At 41.3% G+C, this 16,734-nt stretch overlaps 1 protein-coding gene across 1 annotated transcript in view; it reads left to right on the top strand.

Moving 5' to 3' along the window:
* The window catches only part of LOC127042407 (uncharacterized), a 333,399-nt gene extending 317,587 nt beyond the window's left edge, over positions 1-15,812 (top strand). The window contains exon 2 of the mRNA XM_050935878.1: positions 15,715-15,812. The gene's annotated coding sequence lies outside the window, so the exon portion shown is untranslated. The remainder of the gene's footprint in view (positions 1-15,714) is intronic.
* The last annotated feature ends 922 nt before the right edge of the window (positions 15,813-16,734 follow it).

Below are 16,734 nucleotides of genomic sequence, written 5' to 3'. Positions count from 1 at the left end.
AATAAATAAGTATATGAAAAAATAAAATACTGCATAAAGGGCAATATTATCAACAATAGTCTTCTAGCCTATACTGAATTTCCTTAGCAACCATATTATCCTTAATGTTTACAGGTAAAATATTCATAGCAGCTCTTTTTAGCATCACATACACAACAAGAGCTCAATTATCAAGTAATGGCAAGCAGATGGTAATTGAGAGTTAATCTACCTGTTTAGATAAGACCACTGATCCATACTTGCTGCAAGGCAGCATTATTGGGGGCCAACAACTAACCCAGAATCTACTGATGCTATGCAAGCAAGATAACTTTGTATTCTGGCTATTAACAGTATAACTATAAGATTTCAACTGTATATTTGGTTGAAGGCTTTCACAATCTTTCACTTGAAATACTGTGAAATGTACTGGGTGGATTTTAAGAAACTAACCTCCATAGCTATTGGATACTACCATAGGAGCATTGTAGATGTCATATATTTGGTCTTCAGGAATCCTCGAGAAGGGTCCACACCAGGGCCACTCGGGGTGGGAGGGGGGCAAGTGGGGCAATTTACCCCAGGTCCTGGGTCCCTTGGGGCCCCCATGAGAGTTTTTTGGGACCCCTGGAGCGGAGTCCTTCACTCGCTCTGGGGGCCCTGGAAAACACTCGCGGGGCCCGGGCCCCTGGAGCTTCTTCCGCTCTGGGTCTTTGGCAGCAATTCAATGGCGGGGGGTCCTTCCGCCCCAGGACCCACCACCAAAGTGCCCCGAAGACCCGTGGTGGGTCTGTATCCTCTGGGAAGCCCTGGTCCACACTCTTTTCAGATACAGGAATAGTGTGTGTGCCCTGTTTAGATGGAAGCTATATAAACACAAAGTGGAAATTCAGAAAGGATAGAAGAAAGGCAAAGTTTTAATTGACAGGTTTCAGAGTAGCAGCCATGTTAGTTTGTATCCACAAAAAGAACAGGAGTACTTGTGGCACCTTAGAGACTAACAAATTTATTTGAGCATCAGCTTTCGTGGGCTAAAACTTACTTCATCGGATGCATACAGTGGAAAATACAGTGGGAAGATATATATATATATATATATATATATATATATATATATATATATATATATATATATATATATACACACACAGAGCACATGAAACAATGGGTGTACCATACACGCTATAACAAGAATGATCAGCTTCTTGTCAACTGCCGGAAATGGGCCATTTTGATTACCACTACAAAAAGACTTTTTTTCTCTCCTGCTGGTAATAGCTCACCTTAACTGAGCTATTATAGTTATAGTGTGTATGGTAACACCCATTGTCTGATGTTCTCTGTGTATATGTATATATATCTTCCTACTGTATTTTCCACTACATGCATCCAATGAAGTGGGTTTTAGCCCATGAAAGCTTACACTCAAATAAATGTGTTAGTCTCTGAAGTGCTACAAGTACTCCTAAAGTTTTTATTGTGGATCTGGTTTTCTTTTCATTTCACTGCCAGACAGAGATAAGCACTAGAATATTTCCTACCTAGTAATGGACCAATACATTATTAGAATTCTTTTTGCTCCTAATATACTTAATAAGCCCCCCTTATTTTCCTTTACTCTGCTGTACAGAGATTTGTCCTTATGTCCCTTTGCTTCCCTTATCAATTTTCTACAGTTCTTATCTTCTAAATTATAGTCATCCTTCAAATTTCTCTTTCTTCAATTTGTTTATATTTTATCGCTGTCTTCAATTCCTCTGAAACCAAGTTGTTGTTGGGTTTTTTAAGACCAATATAGCTTTCTGCTTTGATTGTGGAATTTTGGATTACTAGCAAAGTGTTCTTAAACAATTCTCACTTATTATTCAGATTTTCCTGATTATTTTTTTACTCCCAGATGATATGACTCATAATTGTTTTCAGCTTAGTGAAATTAGAATTTCTAAATCTGTGTGTGTGTGTATGTGTGTGTGTGTGTGTGTGTCACTGGTGTGGACTTTATTCTGTTTGCACATTATAAATGCGATCAAGTCATGAACATGACCTAAGCTACCATTATTTTTTTTTAGTTCTGTAACCAGTTCCTCTTTCCTGTCAAGATGCAGTCTAACATAGAATTCCCTCATGTTGGATGCAACACTTTTTAAGTTAGGAAATTGTCATTCTATAATGTTTAGAAATTCCAAGGATATTTCAGTACTGACAGAATGAGATCTTCAGTATATGTAATTCAAATTGATGTCCCCCGTGACCATGCAGCTTTCCCCTCTACATATTAGAGATAGATGTGTAAGTAGCTGGTCATCCTGTTCCATAGTGTAATTTGAAGGTCTATAGAAGACATTAACTACTACTCCATCTTGTGCATTATCTCTTGCCTCTCCATTCCCCCTTTGCCCACTCAGTCCTTCCTAAATAGGTAATCACCTTTGATTTTAACATTTCAATCACATGAATCACCCCATCATTCCTCTTGTTGATTACCCAAGCTCCTAGCACTGGTGTATAAGCAATTGAAGATTTTCTTCTCTTCATGTCCTTTGGTTATTTAAAGTTTCTTAATATTGTCTCATTCTTTCTTTGCAATTCCTTACTCAACTTTTAGAGAGAAGATTAAAAGACAAGGGGGGATTTAAATCTAAATTATTCCAATTTGACTGGAGTGTGGTATAAAAGAAGCAAGAAAGTATTTCTGTTTGTTAGCAAATTAATTCTCCATTTCAGATTTTTGAAAAGCTATTACAGATTGCTCTAAAAGAACTATTTATAACTAACCAAGAGGAAAGGGGGAAAAATCTTAGAAGTGTATCAGAATTACTAAGTATACAAATGATTGCTTGTCTTGCAATCATTCAGATGTGCACAAGTTACATAAGGTGGGCATGATTACTTTTCCAATAACAGTTAAAGAATGAAATGGTGTCAGATGGTGTCAGTCCTAATTGTGATGCTTTCATCTGTTTGAAAATGGTAATTATTAGATTCTAGGTGGCAAGTCTTTTCAGAAGAAGTTTTAATTCTGACTATAAGAAAATATATATCAAGAATCAGCATTACATTAAAATGGAAGATACTACTCCATTTATAATACCTCTGCCTGTAACCTAACTGCTCTAAAACTTTCATGGGAGTTTAGCACTGTACTCCCTTTGACAAGCCCAGTCTCAAATGCTAGTTTTACCATTTCATTCGCTTACTGTAATCAAGGCCAAAGGGACATTCAAACTGTGCGATCTTGCCAAAACTCTCAAGTTAAGTATGGCTGGAATGATTAATAACTGTATGGGAGAGTTACAAAGAAAACATAGTTGGCCTCCATTGTCCTGTACCTTTTGCAGTCAGTTACACATGGGCAAAATGCTACCTAATCAAAATTCACTTCTCACACTGATGGTAGTGTTTTCCCAGGCTTTGCACAAGTCTAAGGCCTTGGCTACACTCACACTTTACAGCGCTGCAACTGGGGTGTGAAAAAACACCCCCCTGAGCGCTGCAAGATACAGCGCTGTAAAGCGTCAGTGTAATCAGGGCAGCAGCGCTGGGAGCGTGGCTCCCAGCGCTGCACGCTACACCCGTAAGGGATGTGGTTTACATGCAGCGCTGGGAGAGCATTCTCCCAGCGCTGCCGCTCTGACTACACTTACACTTCAAAGCGCTGCCGGGGCAGCGCTTTGAAATTCCAAATGTAGCCATACCCTAAATGACTACAAAGTTTGCAATGCAGTGCCATTGTAACCATGTTGGTCCCATTATATTAGAGAGACAAGATGGGTGAGGTAATATTTTTATTGGACCAACTTCTGTTGATGAGACAGAGAGACAAGCTTTCAAGCAACACGGAGTCTGGGGAAAGTACTCCCACCCTCACAGCAAAATGCAAAGTGAAAGAGATTGTTTAGCATAAGTAGATGCACATTTTGTAAGGGACCATTCAAGGCCATAGCAGCCATAGGACAAACAAGAGAGGATTAGATAACTGTAATCAACTAACCCCCACTTTTGCTGTGACACTGGGAGTACCTTTCCCAGACCTAAAGATGAACTCTGTATGGCTCAAAAGCTCTTCTCTCTCTCACCAACAGAAGTTGGTCCAATAAAAGATATTACTTCACCCACCTTGTGTCTCTAAACAGCATTCAAGGAAGTAGAAAATCAAGCCTGGTGGGCTGCAAAGAGGAAGTGTTATTAGTGATTCAATAGATGGCACTTTTCCTCATGAGCTCTGAATATCTCAGCATTGTGTTAAGGGGCAGGAGATAGAATGCAAAGTCCTGACCATCATCAGCATTGTGTTAAGGGGAGGAGATAGAATGCAAAGTCCTGACCATCAGTGGTCATTAAAGATCCATAATAATTATAAGGGAAATAAGATGCTTTCTATGTGAGCGCATGGGTTTTACTGCGGAATCTTGTACACTTTTTTGCAAAAATAGGAATGGTAGCCCTGAAGCACTGAACAGATCTCAACATAGGCAATTATCTATTATCAAACTGAATTCCCTTGCGGTTACTGTTGGATATAGGATTCAATCTTTATCACCTGACCTAAATTGTGGGATAATGTTGTAACAGCTGTGCACTGTTAAAACAGATGCCACATGTTACCTCCTTTGGTTGTATTTCAATGGCTGAGTAAAGGGTTTTTCATATGTGAGTATGATATATATAATCATGCTTACATCACCAACTAAATTGCATATGTAGTAGAGTATGGTACTCTAGGAACTTTGGGTTGACAGCTGTTACATATAGTAAGTGCAAGATACCCATTAAAGTTCTGAAAACTTAATTTTTCAGCTGCCAAAATGCATTTTGTTTTTGTGGAAAAATGCGAGTTGATACCTACGTTTCTGAAAATCCAAGAAAATGGATGGTTCAGTCTGTTTCACTGCTGAAATTTTCTACATATATCTAATATTTACAGAACTTAGATGTGTTTTGTGGCTAGAGATTAAAAGATCCCAATTCTGCAATAAACTGCACATGGGTTGACTCTTATGCTTGTATTGAGCCCCACTAAACAGGTGACCATATTTTGTAAACCCAGTCTGGAAAAGCACAGGGATAGGAGTACAGGAAAGTAGCCAAGACTGAAAATATTAGTTACGGAGTGTAGAGGGGCAAAAAATTTTTAGCAGCTTATATTTTAACAGTTGCACATATACACTAAATATAAAACAATTATGCATAGAAATGTTTTGGATTTTTCTGTCTAATGCATTGTGCATCTAATGTATAATGCATTTATGCATTAGACTATCAACCAAATGAAAAAAAATAAAATAAGGGATGAGTTTCCTGAACCGGGGACTCTTCCAAGAACATTGTTTGCCCAGGGACACAGTGCCCATCTGGGGACTGCCCCTGGAAAATGGGGACAAAGGGTCACCCTACACTAAAGTCAATTGTGCTTCTCATGAGCTTGAGGATCTACCTTCACAGAGTTCATAACAAAGTTAAAGCTTAAATATCTTCCATATCTTAGACACTGAGATTCGATCTCTAGTATAACTGCACTGGCTGAAAGATACTGCTTCTACTCTAATTTGCTGATTATTTGAGTCTTGATTTTATATCAATTATATCAGTTATATCAGCAGTTATATCAGATATCTACATTCATTCTTTCATGAAGCTGTTCATTTTATAAAAAAATCTTTAATCATAATGAAGCAAATTGATATACAGTTGGATGTCACAAATACTACTATAGGCTTCCATAGTGTGATGGCGTTTAAAAACCCCACACTTGAGGTTGGGGAGAAGCTGAGTCAGTATTGATCCAGGAAAGCTCCACCCCTCAGGCACAGCAGAGCATGCTCCTGAGGAAAGGAGTAGTACAAAGAGAGCTGCCCAGGCAAGGGGGGGAGAAAAGAAGCTATTTCTTGAAAAAGCACTGCCCTGCAATAGTAGGAGAAGGAGCCCTTACTGAGGAGGTCCAACTGTGATTCTCTCCCCATTCCTTTTATGCATCATCCAAATAGGTAGGGAGAACCATGTGCTTAAGCACCAGAGCATTGCCTGCATCAGCTGTGAGACTGTGGGGTTTGAAGCAAATAACAATAATTAAACTATTAGCTATGCTCCAAATTGAGCCAGTGGGTGTGGTAGAAAGTGGCCCATGGAAGGTGAGCAGGAGGTGGGTTCAGTGTAGGCCATCCTGCACTATCACACTATTAGGGCTCTTGGCTGCGACCTGGTGGAGCAGGAGGGCCTAGGTCTCCTACCCACCCCAGGTCCCCTGACACCTAGCCCTTTGGACAGGACTGGGGGTTAGCAACTAGGAAATTGAAACAGCTGAATCAGGGAGCTCAGGGCACACTGAACTAAAAGAGAGACTAGAGCAGCAAGCCCAGACCATGAGTCTTGTTGACCAAACATCCAACCCTGCTACTTGTGGTCATGCTCCTGTCATTTACTTGTACCTCTTAAAGTCCTAGGGCTAAGTCCTTCATGGGAAGTAGAGATGGCACAATATAACATCCATGTTTCAAAGTAGTACTTTTTCTCATGCATCCCGACTCTTTGAGAAAAATGACTGGGGAAGCTGCCTTGTAGCCCTGGTCCTGTCCTATCCCGCAGCTGAGCTTCAAGAGATGTGTAAGGAGCCCTCATGGAGCTGGATTGAATAGTGCATAAGAGTCTATGCCATGAACTGGCTCGTCAAGACCTGCTCAACTCGTACATCAGAAATGAATCAGTTGCACTATGAGTGTATACAGGGAAGAGGTCAAGATTTGTCCATTTACTAGAGCTAGTTAAAAGTCAGAATTTCCATTTCATGGGAAATTTTGACATTGAAAAAAATATTTGGTTTTATTCTAAATTAAAACACAAATTTCTGAAGTTTTCTGCAAAATGGAAATCTTAAGAAATTTTTAATTCAATAAGTTTTTATTATTTGGAAATGTGAGGAAATTGTAAGGGACCTGTACTGGGTGGCTGCCCTACTCCATAAGAAAAAAGTCTAGAACAGGCCAGAGAGGCTGCGTAGACCATCAGCCAATCAGCTGTGGCCTGTGGAGAGCCAATCAGGGTAAAGAAAGAGGCAGCCAATCAGGGCTGGGCTGGGCCCTTTATAAAGGCTGCCTAGCAAAGGAGAGGGTAGTCTCTTTCTGACTAGCCAGGGAGCAGGACTGGCTTCTGAGGGAAGGGGTAGCACCTTGGACAGAGCAGTGTTGGACAGGCTTGGGGGAGCAGAGGAGAGCTCCGGCCCAGTTACTTGCCAGGCTGTGGCACCTGCTAAAAAGGGTCAAGAAGGTGCACAGGGCCAAAAGGGAAGTAATCTAGGGATGATGGGCATACAAGAGGGGAGAAAAGGAGCAGCAGAGGGAGGCTGCTGCTAGATGGTCCCTGGGTTGGGACCCAGGATAGCAGGAGAGCCTGGGTTCTCCACTTCCCCCCACTCCTTGCACTGCACCTGGCCATGGAGGAGTGTGGCTGAGACTGACTGCAACTTGCCCCTGAGGTGAGAGACTGGACTTTGGGGTTGTGGCTGGCCACTGAGGCAGGTGCAAGCTGAAGGACAGTTGTTACCCCACATCTTCAGAAGGGGGGTGAGAGTGGAGTAGTGGACACTGCTGGAGGGCAGTGTCCTGAAGTGGATACCACCGAGTGGGGAGCAGTGTGGTTCCTAAATCAGCAAAGCAGGCAACAGGTGAGACACTATGCGTGAGGGCACTCCACAGCTGACAAGAGCTAATTCCTGGAGCAACCAGCAGGAAGTGCCAGTGGTGGTGAGTCAAGACCCTGTTAGAGGGACTTTTATTCTTATTTTATGATATGTTAGTGGATAATAGTGGGCTATGCACTACAGCTACAGACATGTCCTTGTATGACAATATAATAGTTAATTTTTTATTTTAAAAATCATTAAGGGCAGCTGCTACTGAGCACTGATTAAAATATATGATATTTTCTAGATCAAAGTGTCTCCTGGTCATGTTGTAATTCTCAGTTTGATGCACTGAGAAAGTGTCTTTGTAACACAATCAGGAGACATTTTGTTGTTAACATGATGACCTGTGGCGCCTTGGCTCTTATTCAGCTAAAACTCCCATTGTCTCTTTAAAAAAATATCTTAATAGAGTGCAAAATAAATGAAAGTATTATAGGTGACTGCTTGTGGGAGGTTCTGTTTAAACTATGTGACGTATATTTCATGGGAGGAATTATGGTACATTATTTGAAAGAGTCTTTTCTGAACAGTGATTTGATATATATCTTAATTATAAGAGTAGTAGATACCCCAGATTCAATGGCATTCCCAGGAGAATACTAAGATGTGCTTCACACAGTATGTAGGCAATAATAAATACAATATACACTCTCTCTGGGTGCATTGTGAGGTACTGAGTGCAGTTTCCTTTACATAGTCTTCTTGAATGCAGTTCTCGTATCTCATGTGGTTTTTAACTCAAAAATTGATTAAGTAACCAATTCAATATAAATAAAAAGAAATGATGCAGACCATCTCATTGAAATCTTGGAGTATAGCTTTTAGGTCAGTATTTTAATTCAGTTCAGACTCCAGTTCAGCAAGTCCTGCTATCTTTGGTCTGCTGTTTGGTTGCCTGTTTGGCAAATAACTGATATCAGTACACTTTAGTGTAAATGGATATTTTTTTGAAAAATAAAAGCTACTATCCTCACACACAATCAGGTATCTCAGCTGACACTCAGAGCAGATTCCCAGGCTGAATGGGCAAGGAAAAGGAACTATTCTCACTTTACAGGGCTTAAATACAATGTAGATAAGTGCCATAGTAAAACCATGAATAGGTAGCTAGATACGTGACCGGCAACAGTTCTTCCATGTCAGAGGTGAAGTAGCAGGGTTATAAGTATGGGAAACCGAAGAGGATTTGTCACATTGTGATATGTCTGTGGTTACTCTTCCAACTTTATCAGCCCTTTTTTATGTCTAAATTGAAGCTGTGGATCTAATTTCCAGCTCAAGTAGACCTATCCTCACTAGCTGTGATCAAGCTAGAGCACTAAAAATAGCAGTGTAGCTATGGCAGCACGGGCAGCCTGAGTACTAGCCTGCCTGAAACCCTGGGTATGTTCTAGGGGCTGCTAGCCCATCCTGTCACTTGTGCCACTGCAGCTATGCTTCTAAGTTTAACATGCTGGTTCAGTCAGACCTAGTGTGTGTATGTCTGTCTAAACTGGAAATTACTCTTCCAGTTCCAGTGTACACATCCCCTCAGAAACAGTGCTGATAGAAGTGGTGTAAAGCCTCAGATGTTCTTATGTTCAGATAGAAAAGCATATTTCTCCATGTTAATAGTGGGGGAGCTTACACTGCTGCCAGCCATACATGCATACATAAATAGAGGGTGCACAATTTCCAGTGTTAATCTGGCACTTCATATTAGCACTAAATGTACATTGAAACCAAACTTAAGTCTCTCAGCTTTTTACTCTCGATTTGGGATGAAGGGGAGGTTACATAACTTTTAGGCATTTGTAAGTTTTTCCAGGCACCTTTCCCAGACTCCTTTAGCTACTTTCTGAGGAGGTGAGGTCTTGTTATGGCAGTTGGAATCAAAACTGGTCTCCAATCAGAATGCTTTGAGAGCAGTTTTTTGTCCTGAATCAGTGTTGCAAGTGGATCTGTGTTTTCATGCACTCCTCTGGCTCTGCAGAGGGAAAAGGGCAAGGTTCACAAACAGTGTTGAAATATTATAGGAATTAGTGAGTCCCTCTGGTATTGTGATTTCCATGAAGCTGATTGCCCAATATGGGAATATGGCAGAGTAGGGGCAGTTATCCTCTGTGGGAGGGGGTCGTCTTCAGTGCCTATAAACCACTCTGTGGTCATTGCTGATACAGATTGCTGCCCAAGAATAGGGACCATATTATTACTATTACATTTCAAGTGTGCAAAAGTGTGTTAGGCACATGCCCAAAATGAAAGAGTCCCTGCCCCACCCTACTTAAAAACTCAGTTCTGATCTGGTGAGGAACATGAACAACCAACAAAGGGGAAAGGAATGGCCAAAATATCTTGGTTACAAAGAAGGGCCATAATCTTGGCATGAGCTCCACACAGGCAGACCTCTATGCCCATGCAGCTCCCTATCTTCTGAAATGGAGCTTAGGCAGCCTCCTGAGCCTATGCTATTTAGTGCCTGATCCAGAGCCCATTGAAGTCAGTGGGAGTCTCTGCATTCACTTCAGTGGGCTTTAGATCATGCCCAGAGTTCATTGCAGAGTCATGGCCTTAGGCCTGTACACACCTTGAGTGTTTGTTTTTTAGTAATATCTTGTATAAGTAACACAGCAAGAGTGAGTCCTGTGACTACATTCTGTGGCCTCGGAATCAAAGATGCATATTCTATTCAGTTTCTTATAGTCGCCCAATCAGTTGTACATATTGTCTAGAAATAAACATAACAGTACGTGCCAAAGCATCAAAGCACTTAATTTTTGAACCATCATTTTAAAATAAACAGTTTCTAAATTATAGGTAATGATAAATAACAGCTCCAAGAATATTCCTAATTACAAACCTCAAACATCATCTGGTACATTCTATTCTCTAGTTTAATTGACTTTATATAAACTCCAAACTGGATTTAAACTAAAGTAAAATTAAAGCAAAGAGGCAACTATTTAAAAGTTTTATTGAAGATCAAAATCTATGAACAGATATTCAGTCATCCTTACATACTGACTAAAGAGGGAGAGTTATCCTGCTTCCTCCTATCTGGAGAGAGTACAACTTTCATACCTAGAGGAGATCAGAAAATTAGTAAGTCCTATGATTTTTTTCCCCTTCCCACATCCTTTTTTGATGTCATTTGAAAATGTAAATCTGTTTGTCAAGCAGCTCTAGTCACAAAGCCATGGCTGTAAGAGGGTTTGAGGACTGGAAGGATCTTTGTAGTAGCAGATCTTTCGGTGTCTACTCCCAAGCTTGATTATACAGGAAATCCATTAGAGGCAGGCCTCATGCCTCGCCCTCAAATTCTGCCCCTTGCAAAGTGCAACCATAACCATTCTGCTGCAAGACCCTTATTAAAAACAATAGTAAAGCTATTACTTACTACATTTTATACATTTGTAGAGTAAGTCTGTAGAACTCTACTAAATTTCTATAGACCCCGTCTGGTTTCTTTCGGCTAGATTCTCTGCTGGAGACTTCAATGCAGGAACTGCATCAATGTATATAAACTGAGATGACCTCTACAAGACCTTTTCATAAAGGGAGGGTTTACCATCTTGTGAATAGTCATCCCTGAGTTATCTCTGAGCCTGAGCCTTTTAAAGCCTGGTGAGTTATCCCTGACCCAGAGTGTGATGAGTCATCAGCAGCAATTATCTACAGATCTGGTGATAGGCCCCACCGCATTTAACCATGGTTCAGCCAACTGATCCAAATGCATGTATGTAGGCTCCTAATGGAAACAGTCTCTCCACTCTGCTCAATGTCACCGTCTGATTGGGAGCACTCCTATTGCCTAGCAGTTCTGACAAGATTGTCTCTCCCTGCTCCAGCTTGCTTTTGCTTCTGCTTTAGCCTGTGCCACCTTTCATTTAAGGCAGCCCCTGCTCGAGCCTGTTGTGACAGACCCATTTGTGTTTCACTGCTCTGTCAGCAACTCTTTCAAGATCTGATGTACTCATTTGCACCTAACACACTGGTGCCATGATTTTATTTAAAGGGTGGCATGTAATATATTTGAAATATAAGAACACATTGGCCACTAATGCCACTGTGGAATGTTAGTAACAATTCTGTAGGTGAAATGATGTGTAATCTCTGATATTATGTCCTGGGGACTGTACACAAACAAAGGTGACAAGACAGGTTTCTCCTATATAAAGAGGAAAGAGAACATGGTAGCAGATGCCCTATTCAGGACTGGGAGTGTGTTGGGGTCACACTGAAAGTAGTAACCCAGGCTGGTGGCAGCCTGAGTGGGGCTGCGAACAGACTGCTGGGGTCAGAGCTGCTGAACCAGAAATGTCTAGCATACACCAATCAGGGTGTGACCTGCATGCTGGTAGGATGACTGCTGTAGCTCCCAACCTGGGATGCTCACGTAGCATTGTGAAGCACCCAGCGTTGCAGGGCAAGTGGTGATTCAACCTCTCACTGGTCTGGATAGCACCCTCGGCATGCCTGCATCTGCTCCTGCCTCAGCTAGCTGCCCTGCAATTTTGACATATTGGTATTTCAGTTGTGGAAATACAAAAAGGAGTGGAACACATGCATTTTAACAGGTGGGTTACATGGATGAGAAATCCTGTAATTTTAGTCTTTTTTTTTACCTACATAACATTGTTTAAAATGTGCTCTTTTACTATGTTGTGCATTTTTCACAAAATATATTTCCCATCTTCCCACTACCAAAAGATAGTTTGGCAGGATGTGTTGGCAGGCTGAAACTTCCTCAGGATGGGCAGTCATGTTTTCACACAGTGCACCACAAACAAATGGCTAGAGTGGCTACCACTAGGGAGAACACTTGGAAGCCTGGGCTAGGCTGGTATGGCGCTCATCTGCCTCGTGCAATGTAGAAGCCTGTGCATAAGTATGAAAGCTGGGTCCAGAAATTCTAAACCTAGGGTTGTTAATCAATGTAGATGCTCCACACATGCTTATAAACACTGAGCCTGTGGGCTACTGTCCCACAGGCCCTGTGTTTACATTACATTATAGCTTTAGTCAAATAAAACTTCATTTGCACAATCAGCTATGGAAAGTGCAGCACTAGGATCTAATACCATTGTGCTGCCAAGTCAGTCTGATACTTGAGCGTGTGCTCTGTTCTGTTTTTTTTCTCATTTCAGTTGAACTGATAACTAGAAAAGGAAAAAAAAGATGAAAAATGCAAGCATAGCTCCTGCTGTGTTCATATTTTCTTTTCTGGTTTTACAAGCAGTAAGGGGAAAGGTGCTTCTCCCATGATAGGTTTGTCTCTAATGTTGTTGTCTGGTGGCCAGTTCTGTGACCTTAACTGCACAAAGCAATATACAATTTCAGTCTAAGGATTCATTTAAAAAAATAAAGGAAAAAGAAGTACAGATTATGTTGCTGAACTCTGCAAGAAATAAAATTCCCTCTTGAAATTGAAACTTTTCAGATGATAACAAAAGTACATAACTTTATCTTCTTACAGTGGCATGTTTTTAAAAAGGAAAATAGACTTTTTTACGCAGTGCTTCAGAGTGTTATTGTTACTGCTCGGTAGTTTCAGTGAAGCCTGCCCAGTATAAAGACCAGGCTCTGGGTGCTCTTGCCTAATGGTTAGGGTGGGAGGCTAGCTTAATGTTTGGAAAAGATAGTCAGCCTAGTGGCTGAGTTAGAAGCCAAATAAGTCCAGGGAGTGAGACAGATCTGAGCCAGAAGCCAGAGTATTAGCTGGAGCAGGACACCAGGAATGAAACTGGGGATAAGAAGCAGGAGCAGGGATCCGGAGTGAGGAATAGAGCAAGAAAGGAGTGGGGAACAGGAAGCAGGACCAGGATCACAGCTGCCAGTATGGAACACTATTGGGCAGCCAGGGACCAAGACCTGCTGCAGAGTTTAACAATGTGCCTGATCGAGTCTTCAGCCAATCAGGAGGCTACATTAATTAACTGAATACGCTGAGGGCAAAGAGCAGGGTCTGGGTGCAGGTGTGGGCACTTACACTTAGTACGGCAAAGCTGTAGGGGCTTTCAGCTTTCTCTCTCTGAGAGATGCAAATGACTGCAAATGGCCTGGGTCCCAACCTGGTCCCCAACTGAGAACACAGACCCTGAGTTTGTCTACACTGCAGCTGGGAGCGTGCTTCCGAGCTTGGACAGATAGACACATGCTAGGTCTGCTCAAGCTAGTACACTAAAAATAGCAGCATAGGTGAGGGTAGCATAGTGGAAGTTTGAAGCTAGCTGCTTGAGTACATAGCCAGGTGTCTGGGCAGGTCTTACTCAGGTGGCAAACTGTCATCTCCAGCTACGCCACTATTTTTAATGCACTAGCTTGAGCAGAGCTAGTGCATGTCTGTCTACTCAAGCTGGGAAACATGCTTCCAGCTGCAGTGTAGATGTACCCTGCAGTGTGATGGGGGCCTCAGGGTGCAACCTGGACTATGGGACCACTGAGCCCTCTGAATCAACCAACTGCCTGTCTCACTCTCACACTGATGCTGACATCAAGCTACAAACCCCCTGCCACTGTTGCATTTTCACTAAGTGCTACAGTGGCACAGCTGCATCAGTGCAGCATTGTAAGTTTAGATAAGCTCTTAGTGCAGGTGCCTGAAAGCAAGGAAATACAGGTGGCTACACTATCCCTTGTGGATATGCTAAACAGTTTACTTTCTCCCATGAGAAATTAAATTCACTTCAACAACACTGCTCTGCAGCCAAAACGCTTCTGAAATAAATGTAGTCCAACTTTACTAATTCTGGGTCACTGAGAACGAAAATGATGCTGAAAATTGTTGATTGGCTCTAGTTTTCAAGATATGCTATTGGGTCACTATATACGACCTTTGACTTGGGAATGGCGGAGGATAAGTGAGTTATAAAGGGAAGGGATCTCAATTTAAACCAGAAATGACTAAAATACATCTTTGACTGGATCTATGAATAAATCTGACTGGGTTTGGACAGTACTAGCTTTTTAGGCAAAACAATGAATGCTGCAATCTGAAGCTGGTATTGCGTAATACATGATTTGAATTGCATCCTTATTCCTAGAAGTCATGGATGATGCAATCATAAGGATGCTTACATCACTCTGCTGAACAAATTGCCCTATATCAGCTCTAGAAATCATGCAGTGTCGTGCTCTTATTTGTCAGTGTTTGATTTTGCAAAGGGACACATTTCTGTTTAGCCAAAGTGAGCAGAGATGCCTCGTACTTGTGTGAACAGTGCAGATAACTTCTGCTATGTTTGTGGTGAAGTGACTTTTGCATCACAAAAGTGCAGTATAACCACTATGGTTAAGAAAGCCTATCACCTTTATTTTGGCTGCAAAATTGGAGATCAGGACAAGAGGTGGGCCCCACATATATGCTGCAACACTTGTGCAACAAATCTTCGCCAGCGGTTGAACAGGAAAAGGAAATCTATGCCTTTTGCAGTGCTAATGATTTGGAGAGAGAGCCAACAGATCATACCAGCAATTGTTACTTCTGCATGGTGCCTCCAGTTGGGAAAGGTGTGTCAAAGAAGAAAAAGTGGACTGTGCATTATCCAAACATTCCATCAGCTATACACCCATGACTGCCGGTTCCTGATGCACCAGAATCATTCTCACTTGAGTCAGACGAGGAAGAGGATGAAACTTCTGGTCCTGAACCATCAATGTCACAGGACCCACCTTTTCTCCCATCCTCCTCCTCTGAACCACACCTCCTAACACAAGGTAAACTGAATGACCTTGTCAGGGATTTGGAACTACCCAAGAGGAAGGCAGAGGTGTTGGGCTCCAGACTACAGCAGTGGAATCTCCTGGCAGGCTATCAGGGCAAATGGAGCCCATCAATGCTTGCAGACTATTGCTGGACAGTGACAAGAGATGCTCCAGTTAACGAATACAAGAGACAAGCCAAGAAGTGCTGAGTAGACACTGAGTAGGACTAAACTATGTACATAATAGTTTTTTGCCTTTTGTTTCATAATAAATTTTATTTATATAACCCTTTTGCTGATTTTTAAAGTGTTACATAAACAGGACAAGTGAAATATTATCATGTAAAGCAACCATAAACACATGAAAAGACCTAGGTTTACAATTTATGATTAAAACTCTACTATCTACACAATATACATAGACATAAAATGTAAAAACTTAAATATCTTAAACAGTAGCCAATCAGTTGTTTAATTGTCATATTTGAATTCAGCACATCAAAATACATAATAAATATCACATTTTATCTCTGAAGCAGACGACTTCTCAAAAATTGTAGACCAGTGTAATTGTTGCTTTTTGATTGAAGTTGTACATGCACATAAAATTGTTCTACTTCCCTGTCTGTTATAATGTTAATGTCTTGTATGGATTGAAGACAGAAAGATGACCGTTTCCCCAGAAGCTGTTAAGCCTACATACAATATTTTTGTAAAAATACTCTTTTTTTCTCTCTGCTGTAGTGAGGCAGTCACATGATGCTGTCTAGGGGGAAATAATACACAATGAAACCTGAAAGTTCTTCGTTTCACTCCTCCCTCTTTCTGGAAGGCACTGACTAATGCATAGCTCAAAATTCCACTGCACAAGCAGTTGTTTTAATGATAAACATGTTCTCTTTACTGTAAGGAGGGAGGGGACACAATCACTAAGATCCTGAATAGGAATGTAGTGTTCATTCATTGAGTCGCTGAGGTACTAAAACACTAAGTCAGTGCAACTATTTTTGAATCATACTAGCAGGTGGGGCTAATTATCTCTGATTAGGATTTAAAGGCAGTGGGGAGTGTCTCATTGGCCTGACAGAACTTTAAGGCAGAGGAGGTTGTGGTGAAACTTAAATAAACTGACGTTATGATTCTGAACTCTCTGAATAAAGCTAATTTCCAGGAAGGGGTTTGGATATTAACTGTGGAAGTACATCTACACTGCAGCTGGAAGGGTGTTTCCCCTCATACCTCAGAGTAGCACCCTGGAACCCCCATATTCACCATAGTGACATGATTGATATGTTTTGTACAAAGTATGCCTTGTGAGGTATCATTTTAAAAGTTGTGATCCGAACATTAATATCCTATTGGAATGTATGTTAGCAATACTTCATATACAATATG

This window comes from Gopherus flavomarginatus, chromosome 1 (genome assembly GCF_025201925.1).
Source record: "Gopherus flavomarginatus isolate rGopFla2 chromosome 1, rGopFla2.mat.asm, whole genome shotgun sequence".
Lineage (NCBI taxonomy): Eukaryota > Metazoa > Chordata > Testudines > Testudinidae > Gopherus > Gopherus flavomarginatus.
The sequence above is the reverse complement of the archived record's forward strand: the minus strand, read 5'-3'. Positions and strand labels throughout refer to the sequence as shown.